The following is a 12166-nucleotide window of genomic DNA, read 5'->3' on the forward strand; positions in this document are numbered from 1 at the left end:
AGTTTATCAGACCTTTGAATCTCAATTATTTATCCTGTTTAATCATTTGTGGACGCGTCAGGTGCGCTCATTTTGCATCTAAAATGTCCTGCAGTGAAGCCGAGTTGGTTAGTTTCGGTTTCGCTTTATCGTGGGAGATTTTAGGTGCGGACCGGAGAGGAGCAGAGCTGAGATCCGCTCGGTTAGGGTTGGTTTCGTTTCATTGCGGGAGATTTTAGGCGCGGACCGGAGCAGAGCTGACCCGACCCATGTCTAGCCTAGCCTAGCCTAGCCTATCTGGCTACGTGCCTGTATGATTGCGTCATCACGGACTGATGTAGCCCGGCTACGGAGTCTGGTTGTGTTCAGCGCTGCAGTGAACTCACGCCGCTAAAAAACGTCTGTCTGTGAATAATACATATCGATGTTCCACAAAAATGATATCACCGTTATTGAAACATTTCTTATCGCGATAAATACCGATATCGAAATATTGTCCAGGTTATACATGCAACCATTTATACTCAGCACTCATCAGCACACACACCGGTAAGAAAGCGCCAGCCAATTGCACACAGCGTACTCTCAACCGGAAACAACCGCCCACCTGTAGGACTGCATCAGGCAAGAAGAGTTGACCCAGAATCCAGAATGCCAATCCATATCTGGGTAAACATTCATAAAAATATATATATTTACCTCCACACACAACATTTTTTAAAGGAGCACTGGATTATAAGGCGCATTAAGCAACACTAGAAAGGATGCCTACTTTGAAGTGAGCAAGAATGTCGCCAAGTTTCCCTTCTAATGGGGAAGCTGGAGAAAGTGCTTAGTTAAACCAAACTGTAATTCTTAAAAAAAAAAAGCTGAATGTTAATCTACACAGATTTCTCTCTTGAAAACTATCTGGGTAAGTAAAATACTCCATAGGTATTCCAGGATTTTGTCTAAGGGTAAGTTTTCCGTGAAGTTTCTCCAGCACTAAGGCTGGGTGCAGCAGCATTAGCCATTAACCATAGTGCTACTGGGACGTAAATGCCACCTAATCGCGCTAGAATGAGGAGCCCACGGCGCTATCAGCAAGCGGTTCATCCAACGTAGCTTGATTTAACATGGTAAACACGCAGACTGCAGTCTAATATACTCAACTCTGAACGGCAAAAGAGCTAGCCCTGCGGTTAGTGGCTAATGTTAATGCTTATAACCCTGCACATCAGTGGAGTGGCTTTACTGCTCCTTAATACCTGACTGGTACAATTCATACATAAGTCACCAGTGTTGGGAGTAACGGCTAACGCCGTTACTTTTTTTCAGTAACGAGTAATCTAACTAATTACTCTGACTGTAACTATAACGCCGTTACCATTTCCGACACCCCGCTACTGCACGTTACTTTAGCCGCACTTTATTTTACTTCGCTTTGCCCTGGTTAACCCCTCCTCTGTCCGGTGAACTTGAGCTTCTGGCCGCTGTGCCTGTGGTTTGGCGTGGTGAAGTGAGGCACAATTGTGACGATTTGCGTGCTCTAATTAATTCAGTGATTGCCGTGGACAGCCCAAGTTCCGAATTAAGGACGTTAAACTCTTTTTAGCTGCTCCGGTTTTTGTGGTGCTGCTGCTTTCTCTTTTAGAGAAAGCTCCTATTAGCTCCTATTTTTTATTTTATATAAAGCTCTGATGTGATAATCACAATGTTGCTAAGTAACCAATTATTATTGTTCACTAAAGCGAACGAAATAGCGAAAACTGAAAGTGAAAAAAACATTTGTGTTAACTGAATCTAATAAAAAAGGTAATTAAAAGGAAAAAACATAACTATCTCGAACTGTATTTTGTGTTTATAAAACTAACTAAAACGAACTGAAATTACTGATGGAATACCCTCATTTTCGTGTTTAATTTATTTATAAGCGCTGTTGTACAGCGGAGTTGTACAGCGGGCGGTGTTGTGCCGAGCGCGCGGCACCTCGTGGTCCTTTAGTTCTTGTGTAAAGCGCTCACGCTAGCAAGCCCACCCTAAAAACTTACTGAACAGAAAAAATAAAAACAAAATAAAAATAAACTATAATAATAATGAAAAATGTAATCACGTAGCTCTGGGCGCACGTGAACGCCTCCGCGTTTGACTTGCAGCATTGTGTGTAGCTGTTCTTAAAAAACATTTAAATTAAATAATAGTTTTATGCTTTTATGTTTCAGTGTTAATTAACATAATTCTGATTATATTTCGCTCATTCAATCAGCCCAAAAACAGACAGTTTATGGGGCGGATCGGGTCCGGCTCATAATGACAGTTCATGGTTCGGGCTCGGGCAGAATGTGCACGGGCTCCGGCTGGGTCGGGTCGGATTTTTTGCGCCGATCTAAGCTCTATTCTCTTTTGGTGAAGCTGTTATATTAATACAATTTTAACGGTCCTTATATTGTTGTTTTTGTCCATTATTTTGTTTTGTTTATATATACATATTTCCTTTGAGTGTGGCTTGGTTTGTTTAATTTCATCCCCAGACGCGTTTTTCATTTTTTTTCGTTTTTTTCAGTATTACAAGTTTTAGTAATTTTCTTTGGTTCTGTGGAGAATTTCGTTTTGTTTTTTTGAAATTCGTTAGATTATATTTTTGTCAACATTTTGGGTTTATTTTCGTTTGTTATTTTTCTAATAATAATAGTAAATGCATAATTGATTTCCTTTTTTTGACGGGCGAATAATAAAAAGTAACGCGATAGTTACTTTTACTGGTAACTAATTACTTTTATAGTGGAGTAACTCCGTTAGTAACTCAGTTACTTTTTTGGAGAAGTAACGAGTAACTATAACTAATTACTTTTTCAAAGTAACGTGCCCAACACTGTAAGTCACACTGGATTATAAGGATTAAGGATTTTAGGTGCGCCTTATAGTGCGACAAAAATATGGTATCCAATCTTATAAAAAATATAGTTTTTTCAAAACTGTCAAAACGTATTCTTTTAAAACCTGTGCTTAACGCACATGCTGACATGCTTCTGTCTTTGTGCATGTGCATTACAGTGTATTGCGAGGGAATACTGTTGAACAGACATCAGGTACGCCAACAGCATCGAAAACCAACAGCATCGAAAAGCTGCATAATTCAGAACACAGCAGTGTCAGTAGCCCCAAAGATTTCTGTGAAGCAGAGCAACAGCTTTTCTCTGAGGTTTGCCAGAATATTATCAATAAAACAGGACAAGATTCTTGTAAAGACCATGTCAAACCCGAAAAACACCCTCAAGAGGAGATCGAAATAAAGCCTATCGATTCTGCCATTCCAGATATCAAAATCCCCAAATGCAAGACATGAGTTTGTGGCGGATTTTATTGGTATTTGTGCAGAGTTAGACATAAAGACTCATAAAGACAACAAATGAAGAAGATAAGTTCTTTTATTATAAAACCATCTAAAGACAGAAAAGAACCAGAAACACTGCTAGAAAATAAAAGCAATCCTTGCTTTTGTCGACTCGACTAGACACGCCTACCTACAGCTGCTCCACCTTGTAGATAAAGTAAAGTCAGAGACAGAAGATCTAAATCTGTTGCTGCACAGTTTACAGTGTTGGACATCCTCTTTTGTTCATCAGTGCTCATAGGATGGATATATCTGGTTTGGTTTCCCAGAAGAAGAGGTTTAAGAACTCCAGCAGCACTGCTGTGTCTAAATCTGTAAACAAGGCTATATATGTATATATATATTGTAGTAGTTTAACTAAACACTATCTCTATCACATGGCACAATGAGGCATTAGCATAATATAAAACTATATAAAATCTTAGTAAAAGAAAAGTTAACTTTTTATGTCATCATAACTAGGGTTGCACTGATGTGGGAATTCTGGGCCGATAGCTTTGAACCAACTGTATACAAACAATAAATGAAAGATTTCACATTTATTTGTCTACCTTGTTCTTACATAGACTGGTCACTAATTTAAAAATAAAAATGGATAAAATTGAACTTAAATCAATGGAAATTAGAGTAAAGTATCTAAAGTTGTCGGCCTTTTTCCAAAATACAATAAATATGTCAGTATCTGTAGGTATCGGTTTAAAATAATTAGACATCTATTATCTATCATTGGCCAATACTGATATAATGCAATCATTGTGCATCCTTTATCATAGCAGTGAGATCTAAGGACGGAGTACAAAACTGCTATGTAACAGTCAGGTTTAAACACAAAATAAACATATTTTGGCACTTACTCTAACTCTAACTGTCCGGGATTTATTTATCAGCGGGCCCTGGGGTAACTTTCTCTTCTATGGGGGATCCTCTATGATTTTATTCCTGTCCAGAACAACCATGTAAGTGTTTTTCTCAGACGTCCTCTGAGAAAATTACAGGCTGAATTACCTAATTTTAGTCTTGTCCGGATGCAGTGAGTTTCGTCACCTCACATTTAATAAACTAGCTATTTTTCCACTGCCGCACACCGTAATTACACTTTGAGCTCGCGTTTCTAGGAAGATGAATGTAAACACAACAGCAAATGGAAACGGAGGAGCTACTGAACTCAACATCATGTGACCGAGAAAGCCTAAAAACTGCTCCTGAAATATTTTCACAGACATCCCCCTGAGAATCCCGCCCAGATAGGCCTTTAGATATACATATATTTTTTACACCCCTATTCTGTAGATTCTGCACTACTATAATATCACTCTACCACCTCCTGAATGTAGGGGGAGCCCGGGAGCACTCCTTGAACTCCTGTGTGGCATCTAGAGAACATTTACAGCAAAAACACAGGTTAAAATAGCAGGTCATCATATGGTTTTCAGTTCTGCTTTAATTTAGTAAACACAATAAACACCAAAGGATAAATTCTGCATACTGGTTATCAGGGCTGCTTATGCTGACTTGTTCGCCCACACAGATACAGAAGGTGACTGAATTCTTCCTGACCTCATGACCAATAAAAACTATGTTTAAGGTCACTGAATACATCGCTGTTAGAATCTGATCTCTTGGGTTTTTAAAACTCTGTTGCTGTGTTTTAATGTAGAAGACGTTTTTAAGGAAGGCTGTTGTTGTTACTCATGATGTTTCGACCAGTTCGACTTTTTCTGTGCTCAGTCATTTTAGATTTTATAACATGATAACACAAACTATTACTCAGAGGTCAAACAGTTTTCTTATGTAGTGTGTTACAGTGTGGAAGAAATATACCCAAAATATAATAAATCTTGTACTTTTAATTAAAAAGATTCCTTTATTCACAGAATAATAGCAGCATCTGTTCTTTTACAAATTAATTGCATCATTGTTTAATTATAATTCAATTATAATGTATGAAATAACAGATTTTCGGAATTAGTTTCACGTAGAGCTCTAACGTTTTTATATTTTTATTCACTGAACATCTCGCTGAGAGCACAAACACAGATGCTTGTTTTTTTTCCCATTTTCCCGCTGTGTGTGCATGCTTGGCTTGACTCGGTCAGTTTGGTGTTTGTTTTTGCCGTTTCTGGCTTAAACTCATTAACAGGATACCCCTCTTGGGAGTGCACCTTTCAGTCCAAAATAGTGGTTTGGTAGGCTATAGTTCAGCTCACATTGAACATGACATGAACCACGATTTGTTTTATTTTTTTTTTTTATTATTATATATCATTGTGCAAACACAGATGCTTGTTTTCACATTTGGAGAAACTGTGGCTGTGAAACTGGACTTTCTACTTTCTGTTCAAGTCTGAAAGGCCTTACTAATCAGCTGATGAGCTGATGCTGATGAATCAGTTGTGTTAAATGAGGAGGAAAGCTGGAGTCTGCAGGGTTTAAGCCTGACAGGACTGGATTCTGACCACTGGACTAAATGCAAAGAGTGGCATTTCTCTTAAAAGTGACAGTACTTTAATACTGGAGTGTTTGAAACTTTTTTTTTGCTTTTAGTCTCGACAGTCTTTTCTATCGACATTGATGGAATACACACATTATGGACAAAATGTATTGGAACACCTGCTAGTTTATTCTTTTTTTCTGAAAAACACTACTAAAAAGGTTTTTGCTTTTGTGAGTGAGTAACTGATTCGATTAGAGTAGATTTTAGAGCATTGCTGTGAGGATTTTATTGCATTCCGCAACACAAGCATTACTGAGGTCAGAAAATAGGATGATCACTATCATATCTCATCATTTCCAACTTATTTCAAAATGACTGTATTGAGATAACACTATCTTTGCATGGTCTACACAAGTTCACATTTATCTGCATTTACTCCAGATGGTCTTATTCTGTTGGCAATACTATTTAACAGAGACTTGACAATCTTTGGAGTGTGCACTTGCGTAAAATAAATCGGTACAACTTTAAAATAAGACTGCCTTTATAAAGGGTTTATAATTGGTTTACAATTAGTTTATTAATGGTCACTAATTAGGTTGTAAATGCCTTAAAAATAATTCATAATCAGTTATAACACATACGTAGAAAGGGCAACAGTATAAACGGCTGTGGGTTCACTATTTGGCAAACAACAGGTCATTGTTGCTCTTTCAACGGATGTGTTATAACTGATTATTAATGATTTTTAAGGCATTTACAACCTAATTAGTGACCATTAATAAACGTATTGTAAACCATTTATAAACCCTTTATAAAGGTAGTCTTATTTTAAAGTGGTACCAATAAATCTTTTAAAAAAAGTAGCTGACTTTTGCATTTATTAGAAGGACAAATAGTGCATTTTAAAATATGTTTTTTTTTTTGGATTGAATTTTGGATTAATTCCAGAGTTATTAAATCCACAGTTATTAGTTTGTTTAGCAATGTTAAATAGCCTGTAAAGTAACAGAAATAATGTTTAAAGAACTTTCTGTAAAGGTATGGCCTAAAAATAGTTTGCCTCACAATGTTATTAGAACATTTCTCACATAACATTCCCAGCTAGATGAATACTAACATTAAGGAAACGTTAAATGTAGCATTCCCCAAACTAAAAATTAAAACTCTGACACCAGTGATGTTGCAGCGATGTTACCAGAATGTGTAAAAACACTAAATAAAAAACAGCCCAGAGGATAGCTGGATCAAATATCGAATCATGCTGCTTTGCCATCAGCAGCCGGAGTCCGAGAGAGCACAATTGGATTTGGCCTATCTGGGGTGGGTATTACACTGGCTACTAGGGCTGGGCGATATGGAAAAAAATTGTATCACAATATAGTTTTCCATACCAGCCGATATCGATATGTATCACGATATAAATCAAATCACTTTCTGCTACACTTATAGGTTTCTTTTTACTCATAAGTGACAGAATAAGGGAGTTTTGGCCAAAATCACTAGCAGACTCAGAGCCTTGTGGACAGACACTAGGATGCTCACATCTTGCCAGGTGGGCACAAGGTGCTCAGACAGCTTTTAAATTCATTTTAAAAAGTCATTATACATCCACACAGGTCCGCAGGCAACAACATAAAGCAAAATACAAGAGTGTTCACAGTGTTCATTTTGACAGGTGATTTTGATACAGTTTAGTCTTAGTCTTTTGTCTAAAATGTATAATAGTTTAATTACATTTTAGTCTATCGGATATTATTAGTTTTAGTCACTTTTTGGTTTAGTTTTAGTCTAATACATGTTGGTCATATAAAAAGTATGTATTACATATGTTTCACTGTTTTTCTATTTTATATTTGTTGTTATTTTGAGATTATTTACTGCTAATGTTTATTAAAATAATAGCCTTTAAGTTTTGTTGCATTTAAATTATGCTACATTTAAATATTTTAAAGCAAGTGAGCTGTAATGGAGGTGGGAGGAATAAAGTCAAGTTTCTGAAATGATCCACTTCTACTGCAGTACAGATTTATACTAACATTACTGGCTTTCAGTAGACTAGACTTACATTACTTAACAAGTGTATTTAAAACTCATTCAGTTCAGTAAAAGCAATGTTTAGCTCCGTTCAAATGCAGCTACACAGATTATATAATCTTCTGTATTTAGTAAAATATCCAGCACAACAGGGGGCGTGCTGAGGCAGTTCAGCGCGCTGCCTGATCTCGTGCTGCGCCTGTTCGCAGCGCTACTTAAACAGGAAATAGAAAATAAAGTTTATCGAATCCTATCGTCCGGCTTATCATAGTTATCGCAATATATAATTTCCTCGATAATTATCGTTATCGTTTTATCGCCCAGCACTACAGGCTACTCAGTTATGCTGCATCAGTGACTGTTTGAAAAAGGGGGAGTGATACTAATCATTGGCCTTCCAAATTGGGGAGCAAATGTTATAAAATTAGAAACACATTTAGAAAAAAAGACCCTTGGTAAGGAGGTGTGAACCGTTTTACAGAAGGTGGGACTAATATAATCCTTCCCCTGTACACTTCATTGCTCCCCAGCAGCTCAACACAGTCACTGCATCACTTGCATCACTCAGATAAATCCAACAGTGCATTATATGCGTAATAAATATTTATTAAGCGATTTCCATACGGCCAAGGAGAATATGCACTAGAGGAAGAAAAGAAACAAGGCTCTACGCAAAAGCAGCCATGAGTCAATAATTTAACATGTGATTAATGATGCAATGCACTTATCCACGCTATATAGGATCATATCTGGTGTACTGTATGCATGATTCAGTGCCATTCCCTGCTCACACTCTTTTGCTTACAGCATTCACACACACTTGAACACACACTTGGGGTGTGCCATGTCATACTGTACACACATGATATCATCACCTTCCTAAAATAATCATTTAATGTTTTTTGGCAAAATGGACTTTTTGCCTAAATCATATCCTCATGATGCTGCATGGTCACCTGTGGTAAAATCTATACACCCCTTAGCTGATCAGATCATTTAATCAGATCATTTGATCAGATCATTTGAGGATACTGGCCTGTGTCAAGAGTGTGATTTAAGCTAATTTATAATGAGATAATAAAATGAGACTAATTAAAATGAGACAATTAAAACAGAATTTCCAAGATGATCAGCTACCGTCTCTGAACTAATCTCACAACTCAGGACTCGTCCCAAGTTGGTATATATATATATATATATATTATTTTTTTTCTAATTAAAATGCAGACTAAAAACAACTCAAAAAACTCAATAATAAATAAGTTTTACTGAGTTTTTTACTCTGAATTTAAAATTAGAACATTTGCAGTTGCAGTTGCTACATTGTTTATATATTTTAAATATTTTCTGTCTTTTTAATCAATATTTTCAGTTTTTTAAATTAGAATGGTTTCTAGCTGATTCTAATGCTTGACATTTAAACTATGATCTTAATCCATTTTCTTATTTATAAATAGCCATAACAACTCCATGTATGTTTTTTTTTATGTTTCCTGAAATAAAAAAAATAAAAAAAGTTTATTTTTTTGGACAGCTGTTGATGTGGATTTATAATTTTTTTTGCCCTTTAAATCACTTAAAATCTTTTAATCTTCCCAAAAATCGACAGGGCACCCTAATAATCGAGTGTACCTTATGTATGGATTTTAACAGTCAGGTTATAAAGAGCAGTAAAGTTATACAGGAGTTTCAGTAAAGTCTCTCCAGCACCGAAGCTGGAGCATTAGTATTAGCATTAGCCGCTAACTGCAGCGCTAGCTCTTTAGCTTATCAGAGGTGAGTATATCAGACTGCAGTCTGCGTGTTTACTGTGTTAAAACAAGCTACATCACTATGTGATGCTAAGCGCTGCTAACTGAGGCTAGCGCTGCTGCTAACCAAGCTGTTGTAAATATAGGAAATCTAAGCTTACTGTAAATAAACAGAAGTGATTTACTCACCCAAATAAACAGTTTTTAGAATAGGAATCTGTAGTGTGTAGATTAATATCCAATGCTCATTTGGCTCTTTTTTGTTTTAAGAATTACAGTTTTGTATATTTAGGTGCCTTATAATCCAGTGCACCTTATGTATGAAAATAAGACCAGAAAACAGACGTTTATTAAATGTGCACCTTATAATACTGTGTCAATCTGTAAAAAACAGTAACAAAAATCCACATCATAACAATAGCAGCATTCTGTCCTTGAAAGCAGTTTATTTTTTATTGTGACTCTTCAGGGCTTTTCTTTATTTCTGTTCATATTTACAGTTTATATTTTCTGCTACCTTATTATCATTTATTTTATCACAAAATAGTTTTTAGTCTTGATAAGTTACTGCTGTACTGTTCACATTTTACAAAATAGACAAAAAATGTCTTTGTTTGTATGAATGTTTGAAACTCTTATAATTTAATTAAATAAACATTTATTTATTTTGTTGTTGTTGTTGTTGTTGTTGCAGCAGTATATTTCTAAAATAGAAAAATAAAATAAAAAATATCGCCAAGAATATTGTTTTTATTATAAAGCCATATCGCCCAGTCCTAATTTGTGCGCACACACACAGGGCTGCTCGAAATTGTAAAAAAAAAAAAAAAAAAAAAAAAAAAACTGACATCGCATTGAATTTTATTTTTGCAATATATATTAAAATACAAAAAAACAAATGCTGATTCAGTCAACCAATTAGTCAGTTATTATACGATATGAACTTTTCCACTTTTGTCGACATTGCATAAATGAATAGCCTAAATGTAGTTTTTCTGTCCTTTTAAAGAAATTTTTTATTGTTTTGCTTTATTTATTATATTGGCACATGCCTAATATTGAATAAATACAATCTGGAAAATTTAAACAGTTTTTTTTATTTATTTTTTTTACATGCAAATTAATACTTCCTTTGTATTTAGCAGCAAAAAAAATGCTGTGTAATGTTCCTATTTTATTTGACATTGCACATTATACTGCACTTCTTTCAATATTGCGTATGCAGACATTGCAACGGCGGCGGTGCTGTGACGATATATTGTGCAGCCCTGATACGCACATACTTACACACTAAGATTTAAAACTAAATCTCCTCCATAGATGGCTTAAAACACCAAAGAGGCCAGTTCGTGACCCTAACATCTGGACATTTCCTATCAGGCTAAGAGGTAGCAAGATCTTGCTGACCTTTTCGGATGGAAATCGTTAATCTGTAAATCTTTGTGAGGAGGACGGGATTTCCGCAGCGCTATTTAAACAGCTCTAGACAAGCAAACATTGTTTGTTTATGAGAATAAACAGATTTGAAAGAGGCAGGGATCCGCTGTCTGAGGAGAGGAGGAGCGAGCACGTCAGCAGCACGGTGTGGTTTTCATCGCCCCGCGCCTCTTTGTTCCACGGGAGATTTCTGCTGGGTGTTGTGATGTGTGGAAGGAGAGAATTAATCCCTGACGTGATGCTGTCCACGTTCTCTCAGCAATTTTCCTCCCAGAACAAACTCGCAGCTCTGCTTGTAAGAGGCGAGATGAGCGCTGTAAAGCCTCCTGTCCCATGCTGTCATTAATCAAAACTTTCTATATCAAAGAATGCTTTCAGACGCATATATCCCCCTTGGGACTAACATCCGCATGCCACCATCTGGAAGACACAGATTATCTCGGCAGTGGCAGCATACGCACACACACATACGTAGAAAAAACACACACTCACTCACTTTAACATTCACTTGTTGTTTTTCTGCAGGGTCTCAGGATCTAGAGACGTGAGCAGGTCGCTCACTAAAAGCTTGGAAAACATCAACACGCTGCAGCGTATTAAACAGCTGCCCCTCCGTGTTCTAACCACATCACGACAACCCGCGCCGCTGCAACTACTGCTGACGCTGCGCTTCAGACTGGAGCAGGTCATTTCCTAAATAGCCACTAGGGACAGCGCTGTGAAAGGACGCACAGGGGATTTAAAGACCAGAGGAAGTGAGGCAGAGAATAGAAAGCCAGTCAACCCACTGTGACCCACTGAAGAAGATCTATCAGCAAAAGATGGAGCAGAAATGAGAGAGCAAAAAATAAAAAAGCGAGCTGAAAACGAGTGGTCAGAGGTGGATAAAAAAGAGAATGAACTAAAAAGAGAAACATGCAGGATGAGGTTTATCCAGTAGTAGCATGACCTTAGATGGAGCGCTGATTAAAAAAAAAATAAAGCAGAGGTTACAGCAGTGTACCTATAAGCTTCAGCGCTAGTTCTAGCAGGAAACTCCTCAACTCAACCAATCCCCACCTTCCACCTGTGTTTATAAGACCTCCCCTTGCACACTATTCTCTCTCTCTCACCGACAAAGGTTGCTAAGGAACCTGGGTGTTGCAAAGGAACCTG

The 12166-nt window shown here is 36.9% G+C and overlaps 1 protein-coding gene across 1 annotated transcript in view; it reads right to left on the minus strand.

Annotated features, from left to right (window-relative positions):
* Window positions 1-12166, minus strand: part of mmp17a (matrix metallopeptidase 17a) — a 137252-nt gene that overhangs the window by 77194 nt on the left and 47892 nt on the right. The gene's annotated exons all lie outside the window — the stretch shown is intronic.

Source organism: Astyanax mexicanus, chromosome 17, assembly GCF_023375975.1.
Source record: "Astyanax mexicanus isolate ESR-SI-001 chromosome 17, AstMex3_surface, whole genome shotgun sequence".
NCBI lineage: Eukaryota > Metazoa > Chordata > Actinopteri > Characiformes > Acestrorhamphidae > Astyanax > Astyanax mexicanus.